Source organism: Ambystoma mexicanum, chromosome 8 (assembly GCF_040938575.1).
Source record: "Ambystoma mexicanum isolate Mex_15411 chromosome 8, UKY_AmexF1_1, whole genome shotgun sequence".
NCBI classification, from domain to species: Eukaryota; Metazoa; Chordata; class Amphibia; order Caudata; family Ambystomatidae; genus Ambystoma; species Ambystoma mexicanum.
In genome coordinates, this window is record NC_090929.1 from 276,494,674 (window position 1) to 276,507,198 (window position 12,525).

Consider the following 12,525-nt stretch of genomic DNA (forward strand, 5'->3'; position numbering starts at 1 on the left):
ACCCTCTGAGGAATGACGCAACATGCTCCAGTCTGCATTGTCATCCAAAATTGTTGATATTCAATCAAGGAATAAAAAATCTAATAATTTTAACAATTCAGAACGCTCGGTTTTACTGCCATCCCTACCGCCCAATCGGAAGGTTATAAAGTAACAGTATCAATGTCCTTAAACAGGGAGAAATTATAGATGCATTTAAGATCACACTTTCGTTCTCCTTTTCTCTATAATTTCTCTCGAACAGGTTTTTGCTGTTGTTCACAAAAGGAATCACAATTTTTGCATACTGTTCCCTTGCCCATCCATCATAATAAGAGAGAATATTGAAGTGCTGGCACCCTTTATCGCTCATTTTATAAACTGCTCTTTTGCTGAAAATGAAGGCCTCAAATATATATATGGAATACCCACCGCTCTGCTTAAATAGCCCCACCATGATAAGACTCTTAGCTCCAACTATAGACATATTGAGGATATATTCTTTCTACTGAAAATACTTCACAAAATATCCAACTTCCAGTTACCAGAGCACCTTCAAGAGCATAACATCCTAGGAGGTTACCAGTTGAAATGTATCACTAACTGGAATTACTCGACATAAAAGATGAGGTTGATAACGTTTAGGATGAATTGCATATGCTATTAGATTTATCTGCGGTATTTGACAGTCTTGACCAGCAGAATTGTTTTCTCCTTTAATCAATCCGTCAGGGACAACAAAGCATGCATGAAAATGAATGGGGGAATTTCTGAACATTCAAATTAGTAGAGTTCACCAAGGCGCCTTTTCAACAGTTCTTGGCTTTCTAGATTGTATTCAACAAATACATCAAACAGCTCCATTACCTGTTGTTCAACCACAACATCTCTTTTGCAAATTATGCTGACGATAATCAGTTGGTTTTCAGAATAGATGGTGAGGCCAACCAAACACTTGATAGGGTATTCAGCATCATCTAATCCGGGACGAAGCAGAACTGTGAATGCTTAAACCCTTTTAGAACCAACATTTTTTTTGCTCTATGAAAAGCAGTTCACACTCTGCGAATGTAGCTTGCAAAGAAATTAGATGTATCAGGATCTTATTGAGCACCAAGACACAGTTAGGACTCTAGGAGTCACCTTTGATGATTAACTACGAGCAAACATGACAATCAGATCATCAGTAATAGAGCATATCGCCTAATGCTACTTTGACAGATTAAATCTTTCCTGACACTTGAATGTCTTGGGGAGATTTTCCATGCCATCCTTGGCTCTAGAATAGATTACTGAAATGTAATATTCCTCTGAGCTCCTAAATATGTGACAAACAGGCCCCAAATGCTAATTAATTCTAAGAAAGGATTTTAACCAACACTCTTCCTGCAGGCACCACATAACCTGCAATGTTTACTTGAGTTGCAATGGTTGCTACTCATTTCAGGAGTAAAATACAAGGCACTTACTAAAGATCATAAGACCATCAAAGCACTATGCCGTTTTATCTCAAACTTTGATTAAAACATTATAATACTAACAAGAATGTAAGGTCTTTGAACAAAAGGCTAAATGATATTGCCCAGTTTTGTCGCTTTGGAACCATGGTGAAATCTTTTCTATTCAGACTGGTTTATTAGGGAACTCTCCTCCGATTAAAATACGCCTTCCCCAAAATCTTCTGACTTTCAGAGGAAAGTGAAAAACATGTTTTTTTTAGTCTTCTATCTTTTCTCATCAGAGGTCTGGCTTTGTTGTTGAGCATTTCTATTGGCCTTCTTCTTGAAAGGCAAGCCGGAAGTGTGCTCAAATACCTATCCGGTCGTGAGCCCCATATAAATGCAGAAATACTAATAAAACAAGTACTTTTTACGTGTTTTAATGGAAGGGGGTTTGTTCCCCCTGCATCATGTCTAGACTCCCTTTACCCACATGGCCCGGCCCTCACTACATGTGTTCCCTACCACTTCATATGTTTTGGTAATTTTGATTTTCAAATCATTATGTTTTTTTTTAGTTTCCGGGTGTTTGCCACCATTTCGGCTTTCGTTTTTGTATGTTTTGTTATATACTCCAGTTACAGTGACGTGTACGGCACTGTTACACGTCTGGCCACAGCAGGATAATTCCAGTTTGCCTGCTCCAGGCGCTGCTGAGAGTTCTTCTTCCATGTGCTTATTCGTTGGTGGATTACACAAGATGCTGCTGAAGAGCCCGCCGCAGGACTGCAGGGCTATCTTTCAGTAAGGTCCTTCAATTTCCAATTTTCAGTGTGTTACATATTTGCAGTTTGAAACCATTACTCGGTCCCGGGTGAGTGATTATTGCCACACATGGCAGTGTTATGAAGAGTTGGTTTTAAAGGATTCAAACTCGATCTATCAATCGCGCGCAGTGCATTTCATGCCTTTCAACAGTTCCGATAGAAAGGGGACGTGTGGGAAAGCACGTCAGCTCTGGCTAGGTTTTTTTTTGGCCTGTTCTCTGGATAAGCAGGTCTCTATAATTGCACTGCCTTGCTCTCACATACTGCATGTCCACCTCCTGTTGGTGCTCACATTAGTCTTTCTACAAAAAGGTGCTCGTTTTCATTAAATAGTCAAGTCAAAAGAGGCTTTGTGTCATCATTTAACCATGAAGGCATTGCACACACAAACATAACAATTCATACAATGTGTACATCAGTCACACGTGCCGAAAAAAGTTCAATCGTTAAAATAATAAAATAACCCAATGAATAAAATCGAAAGTACAAATGTATCAACTGACACTGGAGACACTGCAGCATCTAATTAACCTGTGCTTGTGAATACATTTATTTATTTATTTTATTTATTTCTGTAGCGCCAAAGCCCGTAGTCATCACAGCGCATTACATGAAGACAAGGACAACAGAAAAGTGACGGGACTTTAGAGTGAGATTACTGGTTCTGAGTAGGTTACGTTACGTGGACATTAGTATTTATGCAACACATTCACACATTCTCATAATGACATAAAGTGCACGTATTTAGAAACCTAAAAGCACCATCATCCACATCAGGCGATCCTTTGCGAGATCCCAGGATGGGTGTCAGCATACGTGTCATCTACAGTGCTTGCAGGGCTCCGGGCTGCTAGTGGAGGGCAGCAGGGTCAGGCGTAGCAGAGTTGAGAGGTAACCCGGATAGTGTTGATAGTTTGTATTATTCCCATGTCTTGAAAGGGCCTCATCACGACTTTGGCGGTAACCCTTAAATCCGGCGGAGGCGCTATTACCGCCAGATTTAAGGGTCCGCCGAATCAGGGCTTCGGCGGATTTCGCCCCAGCTCTGAGCTGGGGGGAAATCCGCTGAAAATTTGCGCTATTACCGCCGGCGGGAAATCCGCCGGCGGTATTAGCGCGAAGATTCCCCATTGAGCCCAATGGGGAATGGGGTTTTCCCGAATGGGCTCAGTGGGGAATGGGGACTTACATTACCGCCGAACTCGTGATCCAGCGCTATTAGCACCGGGGAGTTCAGCGGTAGGGCTAATACCGCCCGCGCTAATAGCGTTACCGTTACCACCCAAGTCGTGATGAGGCCTATAGTCTAACTCCTTGGCCTTACTTCCCCCTGTGTATTATGTTTGGCTGGTAACCAGCACAGTGTCGGTTTCATTATTATACCCATTCCTTATTCGGACTCATCGGGCGTCCCTTTCCCGCCTTCTCTGTGCATTATACTTAGGTGGCAACCAGGGCAGTGTTGATTTCTTTTATTATTACCATGCCATATACCGGCTCTGCAGGCGATTCCATTTATTTATTTCAAAGTCTTTTTATTGCTATTAACGTTCACATACCGAAGCATGCTACAAAAGCCGTAATGTCTAGCATCCAACAGTGATATGTGTCCATATTTTAAGTAAGAAAGCAAACCAGAACAAAACAATAAACACACAGAAAAGTAAATATAATAATAATACATAAACACAAAAGTTCACTATCTGGTAACATTATTGGTCAGTGGCCAACTGGGTCCAAGCAATTTTTCATGTTTGTCCTGCGATTCATTCTCGTGATAATGTTTCCTGGGATGGACAAAACCTTAGGTGGCCATCCGGGGGCAAAGCGCACACAAACATCAAATTACATATACCAACGTCAAGCATAGCATCCATCTAGTCATGGGGGTTTATCATCTGATGAACGAGGCATTGCCAGTGGGAGGGCTTTCCATGCCACAATGTTGTCAGTGGAGTCCCCAGGACCAATACCCAGGGCCCGGTGCCATGCCAATGTTTCCGCCTCAGTCCATCTTTCAAAATCCTTCAATCATACACCATATCGGGTCCCCCGTTGCGATCTCCAAGCCATTGCTATGCACCTCTTTGCCTGCATGCATGCCAAGTCCATACATTTATACACACGTCTATATATTTCAGGCCTGGCATATGTCCCCAACAAGCATGCCGCTGGTTCCCATCCATAACACGTGACGCCGGCCATAGCGCAATCGGTTCAAATCCGGTGCCAAAAGGTCTGCACCTGTGTGCAGCGCCAAAACATATGGATCATGTCTGCTCCACTGACACCACACCGCTGATACACAGACGATACACATTGTTTGAACCTAGCAAATCGGCATGGTGCCATATATGTCCTATGGAGAGCATTCAGCTGCGAGAGGCGGAATCGAGTGTTGCGCGAGACCTTTTTAACAAAGAGCAAAGCGGCAGACCATTGGGTATCATTCAGTTCCTGTCCCAGGTCCTTCTCCCATAGTTCTTTAAGTCTGGCCTTCCTCACACTGATCGCCCCAAGCATGCAACCGTGCAGTCTAGATACTGGGCGCCATCTATCTTCCAGCTCATACATCAGCACTAGCAGTACAGTCAGCTCTGGTTCCCCTGGCCAGGTGTCCCATTTCTTTTTTTGCAACCACCGCCAGCCTCTGGTACCACAACAATTGTCCCCTTGGAATACCTTTTGTTTGGGTTAACTCCTCTAAGTTCCTAAAAACCTTGTTTTTATACAAGTTCCCCAATGTGGCGAGTACCAGAGCCTCCCACCGTCTAGCCACTGCTAACCCCTCCGTGCCTGAGCGAGTACCTACCTCTATGGGGACATGTGTTTAATATGGGTTAACTATTTTCATGATCTTCCCTATCCTAGCCCAGATCCGGTGTTCCGGTAATCAGTAGGGCCTGGTGGCCAATGCAAGTATCTGACACCCACAAGGCCTCTTTCAGTAATGCAGGGCAGGTGAACCCCTGCAACAATCCTGTCTCCAAAGTAGAGTCAGCTAGCAACCAGGATGTTACATACTGTAGTTGCGCTGTCAAGTAGTAGAGCTCCAAATGTGGGAGCTGGAAGCCCCCATTCCCTGTAAGGCATCCACTGTGCACTCAATGGAATTTTCTGCCTGCCCCGGGCCCTTAGGAATTCTCTAAGGATAGTTTCTAGCCATCGTAAGAACACAAGAGCTATATAATGATAGACATTTGCGAAATTATAGAGCAGTCGCGGCAAGAAGATAATTTTTACTATTGGAACCCGTCCCATAAGAGACAAGTGCAGCCTCACCCAAAATGTCATGGAACATTGTACTCCCTCCACCCCCCTCACTGTGCTTTGGGTGTGCATATTTTCTGGTGTGTAGGCTACATTTATCCCTAGGTATCTAAATGTGTTGATCTCCCATTGCAACCCTAGGTCAGGTAAGTCAAGGACATCATATCGCTGCTTTTGTTTTATGAAAGATATCCCGGACAGCCTGGCAAAATTATCTAGTACCTCCAAGATAATAGGTACATTGTGTACCGGTTTGCATAAATATAAAAGGACATCATTCGCATAGAGGGAGATAAGGTATGTCATTCCCCCCACTACCACCCCTGCATCAATTAATTCCTGACGCATGTATACCGCCAGCGGTTCCAATGCCAATATGTACAGCATAGGCGATAACGTGCATCCCTGCTCTGAACCCCGCTGTATATCCCTTGCACCCCACACCTACCTGCCCATTTCAACCCTGGCCACCGGTTGTATGTATAAAATCTTCACCCATGTAAGGAAGCCCTCTCCAAATCAGAATCGGAACAAAATCTCACCACGATTGTGGCAACATTGCAAACAGTGCGCCTGAGTGCGGTACGAAAATGCTGACCCCCATTACTGCGCCCAAGCAGAGTGGGGGTTGCAGGGGTATCCCCCGCTCTCCTTGAATGCAGTAACGGGAGTCAGGGGTTGTAGGGGTGTCCCCCACTTACCATGTAAGCGACTTCAATTCAACACTACAGCTAAGTCAATGCCTAGTCTGGGATTCTGATGGAAGCCCTTATTGATGTATTTTTATTTCCAGTTCAATTACTCTGGATGACAACCCTTACATAACACCCCTCTCTTAGGATCCCCCTGACCCCACTGAGCCAAGAAGTAGGTTTGTTTTGCAAATTAAAAGGTTTATTTGAAAATTAAACAATATATATCTATCACACTTTTATAGTAAATTAATATTTGATCGCACACTTGTGAGGATGATAGTGATCAACAATGGATAATGTTACAGTGGTACACTCTTTTTCTTTTTGATGGCTTAGAAGCGATATGGAGAGGATAAAGTAGCTGAGAATGCTTTTATGGCTTCAAGGACAATGCAATGATGAATGAAAATGCAGTACAGAAAATAAACTTGATATGACTTCAACAAAAGACAATGTAATCACTTTTCTTTGACAATTCACCCCCCCCCCCTTTATGCAAGGTAAAGAGATGGAAGGAAAGCACACAGTTCTCAGGAATGCAATCAAATATAATTCAGTTCCCCCCTAGCAAGCTTAGAGGAAAACAGGTAGGAGTTTGAAACACAGGCAATATACTTTGATGTGGTATGCAAAGAAGTGAAAAATATGCTAAAATGATTTTAATTCCCTCTAGAGGTTCAGGGTGGGTGACAGCTACTTAGTATTAGTTCAGGATCACTTTAGCAATGCTCTATGAATGATTGTCAAATTGCAAACGAATTTCAGCAAAGGAAAGCAAGGACAAATCTTTTTACACGTGGCTGAAATTAAGCAAAATGTCAAATCGCTGCAAATTTAGATGCGTGCGTCGAGCGCAATTATGGAGGGAGTATGAGGAGTAGCAAGTCGGTTTAGAGCTTGTGGGAAAGCTTAGAATCTCAGCTTCAATATAAAAGTTAACTCCTGCTTCTATCGCAAACGGTTCCGGAGATACGGCCGATTTAGTAAAAGTAGTTTTTCGGATTTGAAATTTGAAAGCTCAGAATGACAGATGACAGTTTTCAGGTTTAAAGATGATAGAATGACACGATTCTAGGAGGCAGTTCTAAATAGGTTAAAATAGTTTGGATTAGATTATTTTAAACTAAGAGATTGGTTTTTGCACAGTTCTGGCGGTACTCACACTATCCTGCGGTTCTCTCGTCACTGACGGTCTCTGCCTGGTTCTGCTCACTGGATAATTCTACCTTCTAGGTCAGCTCTGCTAGTGGCACTGCACAGCGGTCTGGATCTCTGGTTCTGACAAAAGTTCTCGGCACTGCACGGCGGTCTGGTCTCTGGTTCTGACAAAAGTTCTTGGCAAAAATTCAAACAGCTCGCCCGGCTGTTGAATAGTTTGCAAATTATTTGGAGGCCTACTGAAAAAGGATTCAGCCTGTGGATTCAGTCCTCTCTGCTACAAATTCTGGAGTTAATTTCTGGTTTCTGGAGATTGATGGATTTGAAGTCTGGATCTCTGGATGTGAAGTCTGAAGTCAAAATGCTCTGCAGAAAGTGAAAAAGAAAGTCCTATCTGGATTCCAGTGGCTCTTTTTATGTGTTTAGAAAGTGGGTGGGTCGGCTAATTCTGCATGCCGAACCCTCTCAACTTATCATTGGCCAGTTCCTCCTCTCTTCCTTGATTGGGGGAACTGGGTTGTGAGTCAGAGTGATGAGGTAGGTTTATGGTCAGAGGATCCTCCCCTTGTCAAATTGCACACAAATCTATTTCTGATCCAAATACATATTTATCTATGTACCATTTTTCTAATATTATACGTCCAGTTAACATATTTTCTGTAGCACCAAACCATCCGATCCCTGTCTTTTTTAAGATGTCGTGTCCACTTATGACAGAATTCTACCCTTTTCATCCAGATCACAACCTCTAAACCTTTCCAGATTTTACACAAATGTACACCAGGGATATGGGTTTCAGATGATAAAGTGTCAGATTTTTAACATGCATACATTTGGAGTAACAACCCTTTTTTTCGCTACCATCACCAAGAACATACCACAGGGTCCTAACACCTCTTAAAATGTGCACAGAAAAATCACAAGAATGGTGATGTTATTTATATAATTTTTACAAGTCCGCACTATGAATTATCCATCTTTTTAAAATGATGCTCTGGCCCCAAAAGGGGTGTGGTTTTCCAAAGCACATGGTGGAATTTCTGGTTTATCCACTTCCCCCAACTCAGCTTGCTCACAGAGGCACAGCTGCTCCCCAGTTTCTCCCAAGAGGAAGCTATTTGTACGACCCCCCCAATATAACATTTGACTGAGTCCAGGACAGGACTTTGTTCAATTTCCTGCAGTCTGCAGGTACCACTCCCCTAATTCAATCAGAGAGGTGTCATCTCCTTTTGATAGGGGCAGCAGAATGCAGCCAGGCCTGGGAAGAGTGGCTTGAGCAAGTTTCACTCCTGTCGGGGGTAGTTGCCGGGCAGAATTCACTCTCTTCAAGCCAGGCTTCAGCTAAATGTCACTTTCGTTCCCAGTTTTCTACATTCAAATCAAACTGACAATTTTTACACATGCAGCTAGAACGCTGATTCTAAGCTCAAAACTATGACATTTCAACAGTTGCAAACTATGTGACACTCAACAGTAGGTCACTCATTTATTTTAAACATTTATTTAGATTTTACTGTCTTTCAGTCCAATTTCACTTCAGCTGCTGACATCCACAGCTCAGCCAGTTTTGTTATGAACATTGTTTTGGGCTCTTTCTCTTTCCAGATTTAGTATGCACACAAGAATACATTCTGCCAAATGCCTGCTGGTGTTCATTGAGATTTTTGAATATCTTGTGATGTTTAAAATAGGCATTTTTAGCTTGCATTTCAGAGAAACAAAGGTGATTTCAAAGCGCTTTTTTTTTTAGCCACCGGCACTGCTGTTTTCCTTTGGCACACATTTCACTCATGGCACTCCTGGCCCCTCACGCTCGCACTGGTGGGTGGCAGGTCAGGGGACCACTTTGCTGTGCGCAAAACTGCACGGTTCTCTAGAATTCTGGCGCAAATGTGGGCGGCGACAGCTCATCCCCACATCTACCCAGTCTATTGATTCAACATGGGTGAAAACCCTTGACAACCATTACAATAAGCAGCGGATAAGAATAAAAAAAGGACCCTGCAGCCTCAGCACCGACCCACGTAAGTGGGAGGCACTGGTGCCGCAGGTGTACAAGGTTGTTGGTGGCACACACAGAAGTGAGCAACAGTAAAAGTAAGTGTAGGGTTGGGGGGTGGGTTTGAGGATTCTGTGTTGTGGGCCGGGGCAGGTGGGCAAAAGTGATCTATCTGATCACTGCACCGCGCCATAATTGTAGTCAACATATTCGTCGGCTGAAGTACAGGCGGCGCAGTGATGACATAGATTCTCTGAATCCAAAACCCTGCATCGCGGCCAGGATCCACTCCCAGTAAACAGAGTCCAACGTCTTGGTGGCGTCCAACGATGCCCCTACCAGTGGGAAATCTCGGGAGTTTGTCTGATCTATTATATGCTGAAGACGTCATAGGTTCACAGAAGTGCTTCTTCGAGGGACGAATCCCACCTGGGATTATGACCAAAATAGGGTAATACTGAACTATCTCTAATGGTAAGGCCAGTTTACCGCCAGTCTACCACCAAATTACTACGGTAAGAAAATACCGCAAAATCCAGAATTTGCCTCAAAAGACAAAACCTCCTACAAAAATGGTGCATTGGCCTTGTGGGAACAGACTGTAGAGCAACTACTCGGCGTGGCAAGGGTGTCCCACCGCCATACGTACATTAAAGGGAACTCATTTTGTGAGATCAGTGTAAATACCTAGAGGCAAAATGATAAGCACATGGAACATGGTCATCAAATGATGCCATAGAATGGCATGACCGTATCTATGGGAGTTCAGAAAGAACCACCAGACAGCATTTCTGAAGAGGGCAGCATAATTCAGGTTTGTCTTCTGAGGTTATTTAATGCTGCTGACAAACATTCAGAGAGAGACTGTTTGATACAGCTCTGTGCCAAAACATGGTTCATTTTAAATAGGTCTCTGCGAATGCAAGAAAATGATGCTAAGCTAATTAGCAGACTAAAAGTCGAATTAGATGGAGCTAGTGAACAGGAGAAAAAGTTAAAAGCAGAACTGGAGGTATGTCAAAAAGACATGCAATCAAAATGCAATGAATTTGAGACCCAATTGTCTCAAAGAACACAACAGCTTGAGGACAGTGAACAAGAATTAAAACATCTGAAAGGGTTGGTAAGCCACGTTAGACAAGACAAAGAGGATTATCAGGCCCATTCATAGTACCTCCAACATTCCCATTTTGGGTGTATTAAAGCCAAATGGTCAATGGCGTGTGTGTGCAGACCTGAGGGAATTAAATAAAAGAGTGCCAGTGTCTAGATGGGTGGTTCCATTCATTGATCAAGGCCTTGCTCAGTTGCATGGGTCAAAGGTATTTTCCACGTTAGATCTTACATCTAGGTACTGGTGTGTGCCATTGGCAGAAGATATTCAGAATTTGTTTGCATTTTCATTTGATAAAATGCAATACGCTTGGTCCAGAAGACCATTTGGGTATGTCAATAGTGGAAAAAAGCTATGCCAGATGCGGCAGAAAGAGGGACCATAGTATATGTAGATGATGTACTGATAAAAAATAAAGGTCTGAGAAGTCATTTTGATGAAATTAGACATGTACTTGGCCAATTGCAGAAGGCAGGTGCCAAAGTAACTTTACAGAAAGCCCATTAGTGCAAGAAAAAGTGAATTTCCTAGGCCATGAAGTAAGTGAACATGGGTTAAATCCACAAGAGAAAAAGGTGGAGGCCATACAGAAATTGAAAAATCCTAAAAACATGAAAGGTTTAAAAGTCTATTAGGAATGACAGGATATAACAGGAAATGTATTGAAAATTTTGCTGAAATCACTCAACCATTGACTAAACTATTGAAGCTGACTTCAATAAGACTGTGGACTTCCTGCATACTCACTGAACTGAGTCAAAACGTATATCCTGGGAGTTATGAATTAAATACTGTTTGCTAACACATTTTGAATTTTGCACCCTGGAAATGGGAAAAGGAGAAGTCTGAGGGAGTTGCTAAATTGAAGGAATGTCTCATAAAGGCACCGTGCTTGGCTTATCCCATAAAGAATAAAGATTTCACTTGTAGCAGTGTATGTCAGCAGTGTTATCTCAAAAACATGATTTGAACCATAAAACTATTGCCAATGCAAGTAAGGTATTTTCTCAGGTTGAGACTAAATTCAGTGAATGTGAAAAGGCTCTTCTGAACACTGTATGGGCATTGCAACATTTTCATCCCATTATTCAAGGGGAAAAGGTGATCATTGAGACAAATCATCAACCGTTGCAGTTTTTACAAAGTAAAAGGATTAGATCAGGCAACCTAGCGCAATCCAGAATTACTTCATGGACATTGGCATTGCAGAGTTTCCCTGTACAAGGGAGATATGGCAAGAATGAAACTAGCTCAATTGCTCAAAGGTTAGCAGATTTACATGACTGTGCAGCTGAGTGTGTTTCAGATGAGATAGCGGTGGAGTCCAGTTTGCAGGAGTTTGAACAATCGCCACACAAAGCTTTTGATGAAAATACGTGTAAAGACTTGCCAGTTTTGTATGTCGACAGGTGTGCTTTTTACATTGAAAATGACAGCAATAAACAGTTGGTGTCAGGGATAGGAAATGTCTGTTTGAAATGTGAGGATATTCCTAGAATAGGAATGAGAATTGAGGCCAGGAGTAGCCAGATGAAGGAGTTAGCGGCCATTTATAAAGCAATTACTATTGCAGTTGATAGCAAATTCAGTGAAATTGTCCTGGTGACTGATTCTGATTATGCACGAAATAGCTTTGTAGAATATTTGCCTGGCTGGAAAGCAAGAGGCATGCTCACATATAATAAAAAGGCCCTTAGACATGGGAAAATGATTAAAGCTATAGACAAATTAGAATGGTTTAATAATACACTGGAGGAAATTCCATGGACATTTGAAAACACCAGGAGGGGATAAGGAGGGAAATGATAGAGCAGATCAATTGGCCAAGATTGGGGCTGTTATGGGAGAATTGTTGGCCATTGAACACCTAATTGGTAAAATGCAAGTAGATGCAGTTACACGCTCTAAATCTCCAAACGAAGTTGAACAACCTGTAGTACAATGGAGTTATGATATGCCAGATCAGGATCTGATTAAGGCATAAAAAGAAGACCCAGTATTGGGAGTTTATTATGGGAGTTTATTATAATCATTTGATAGA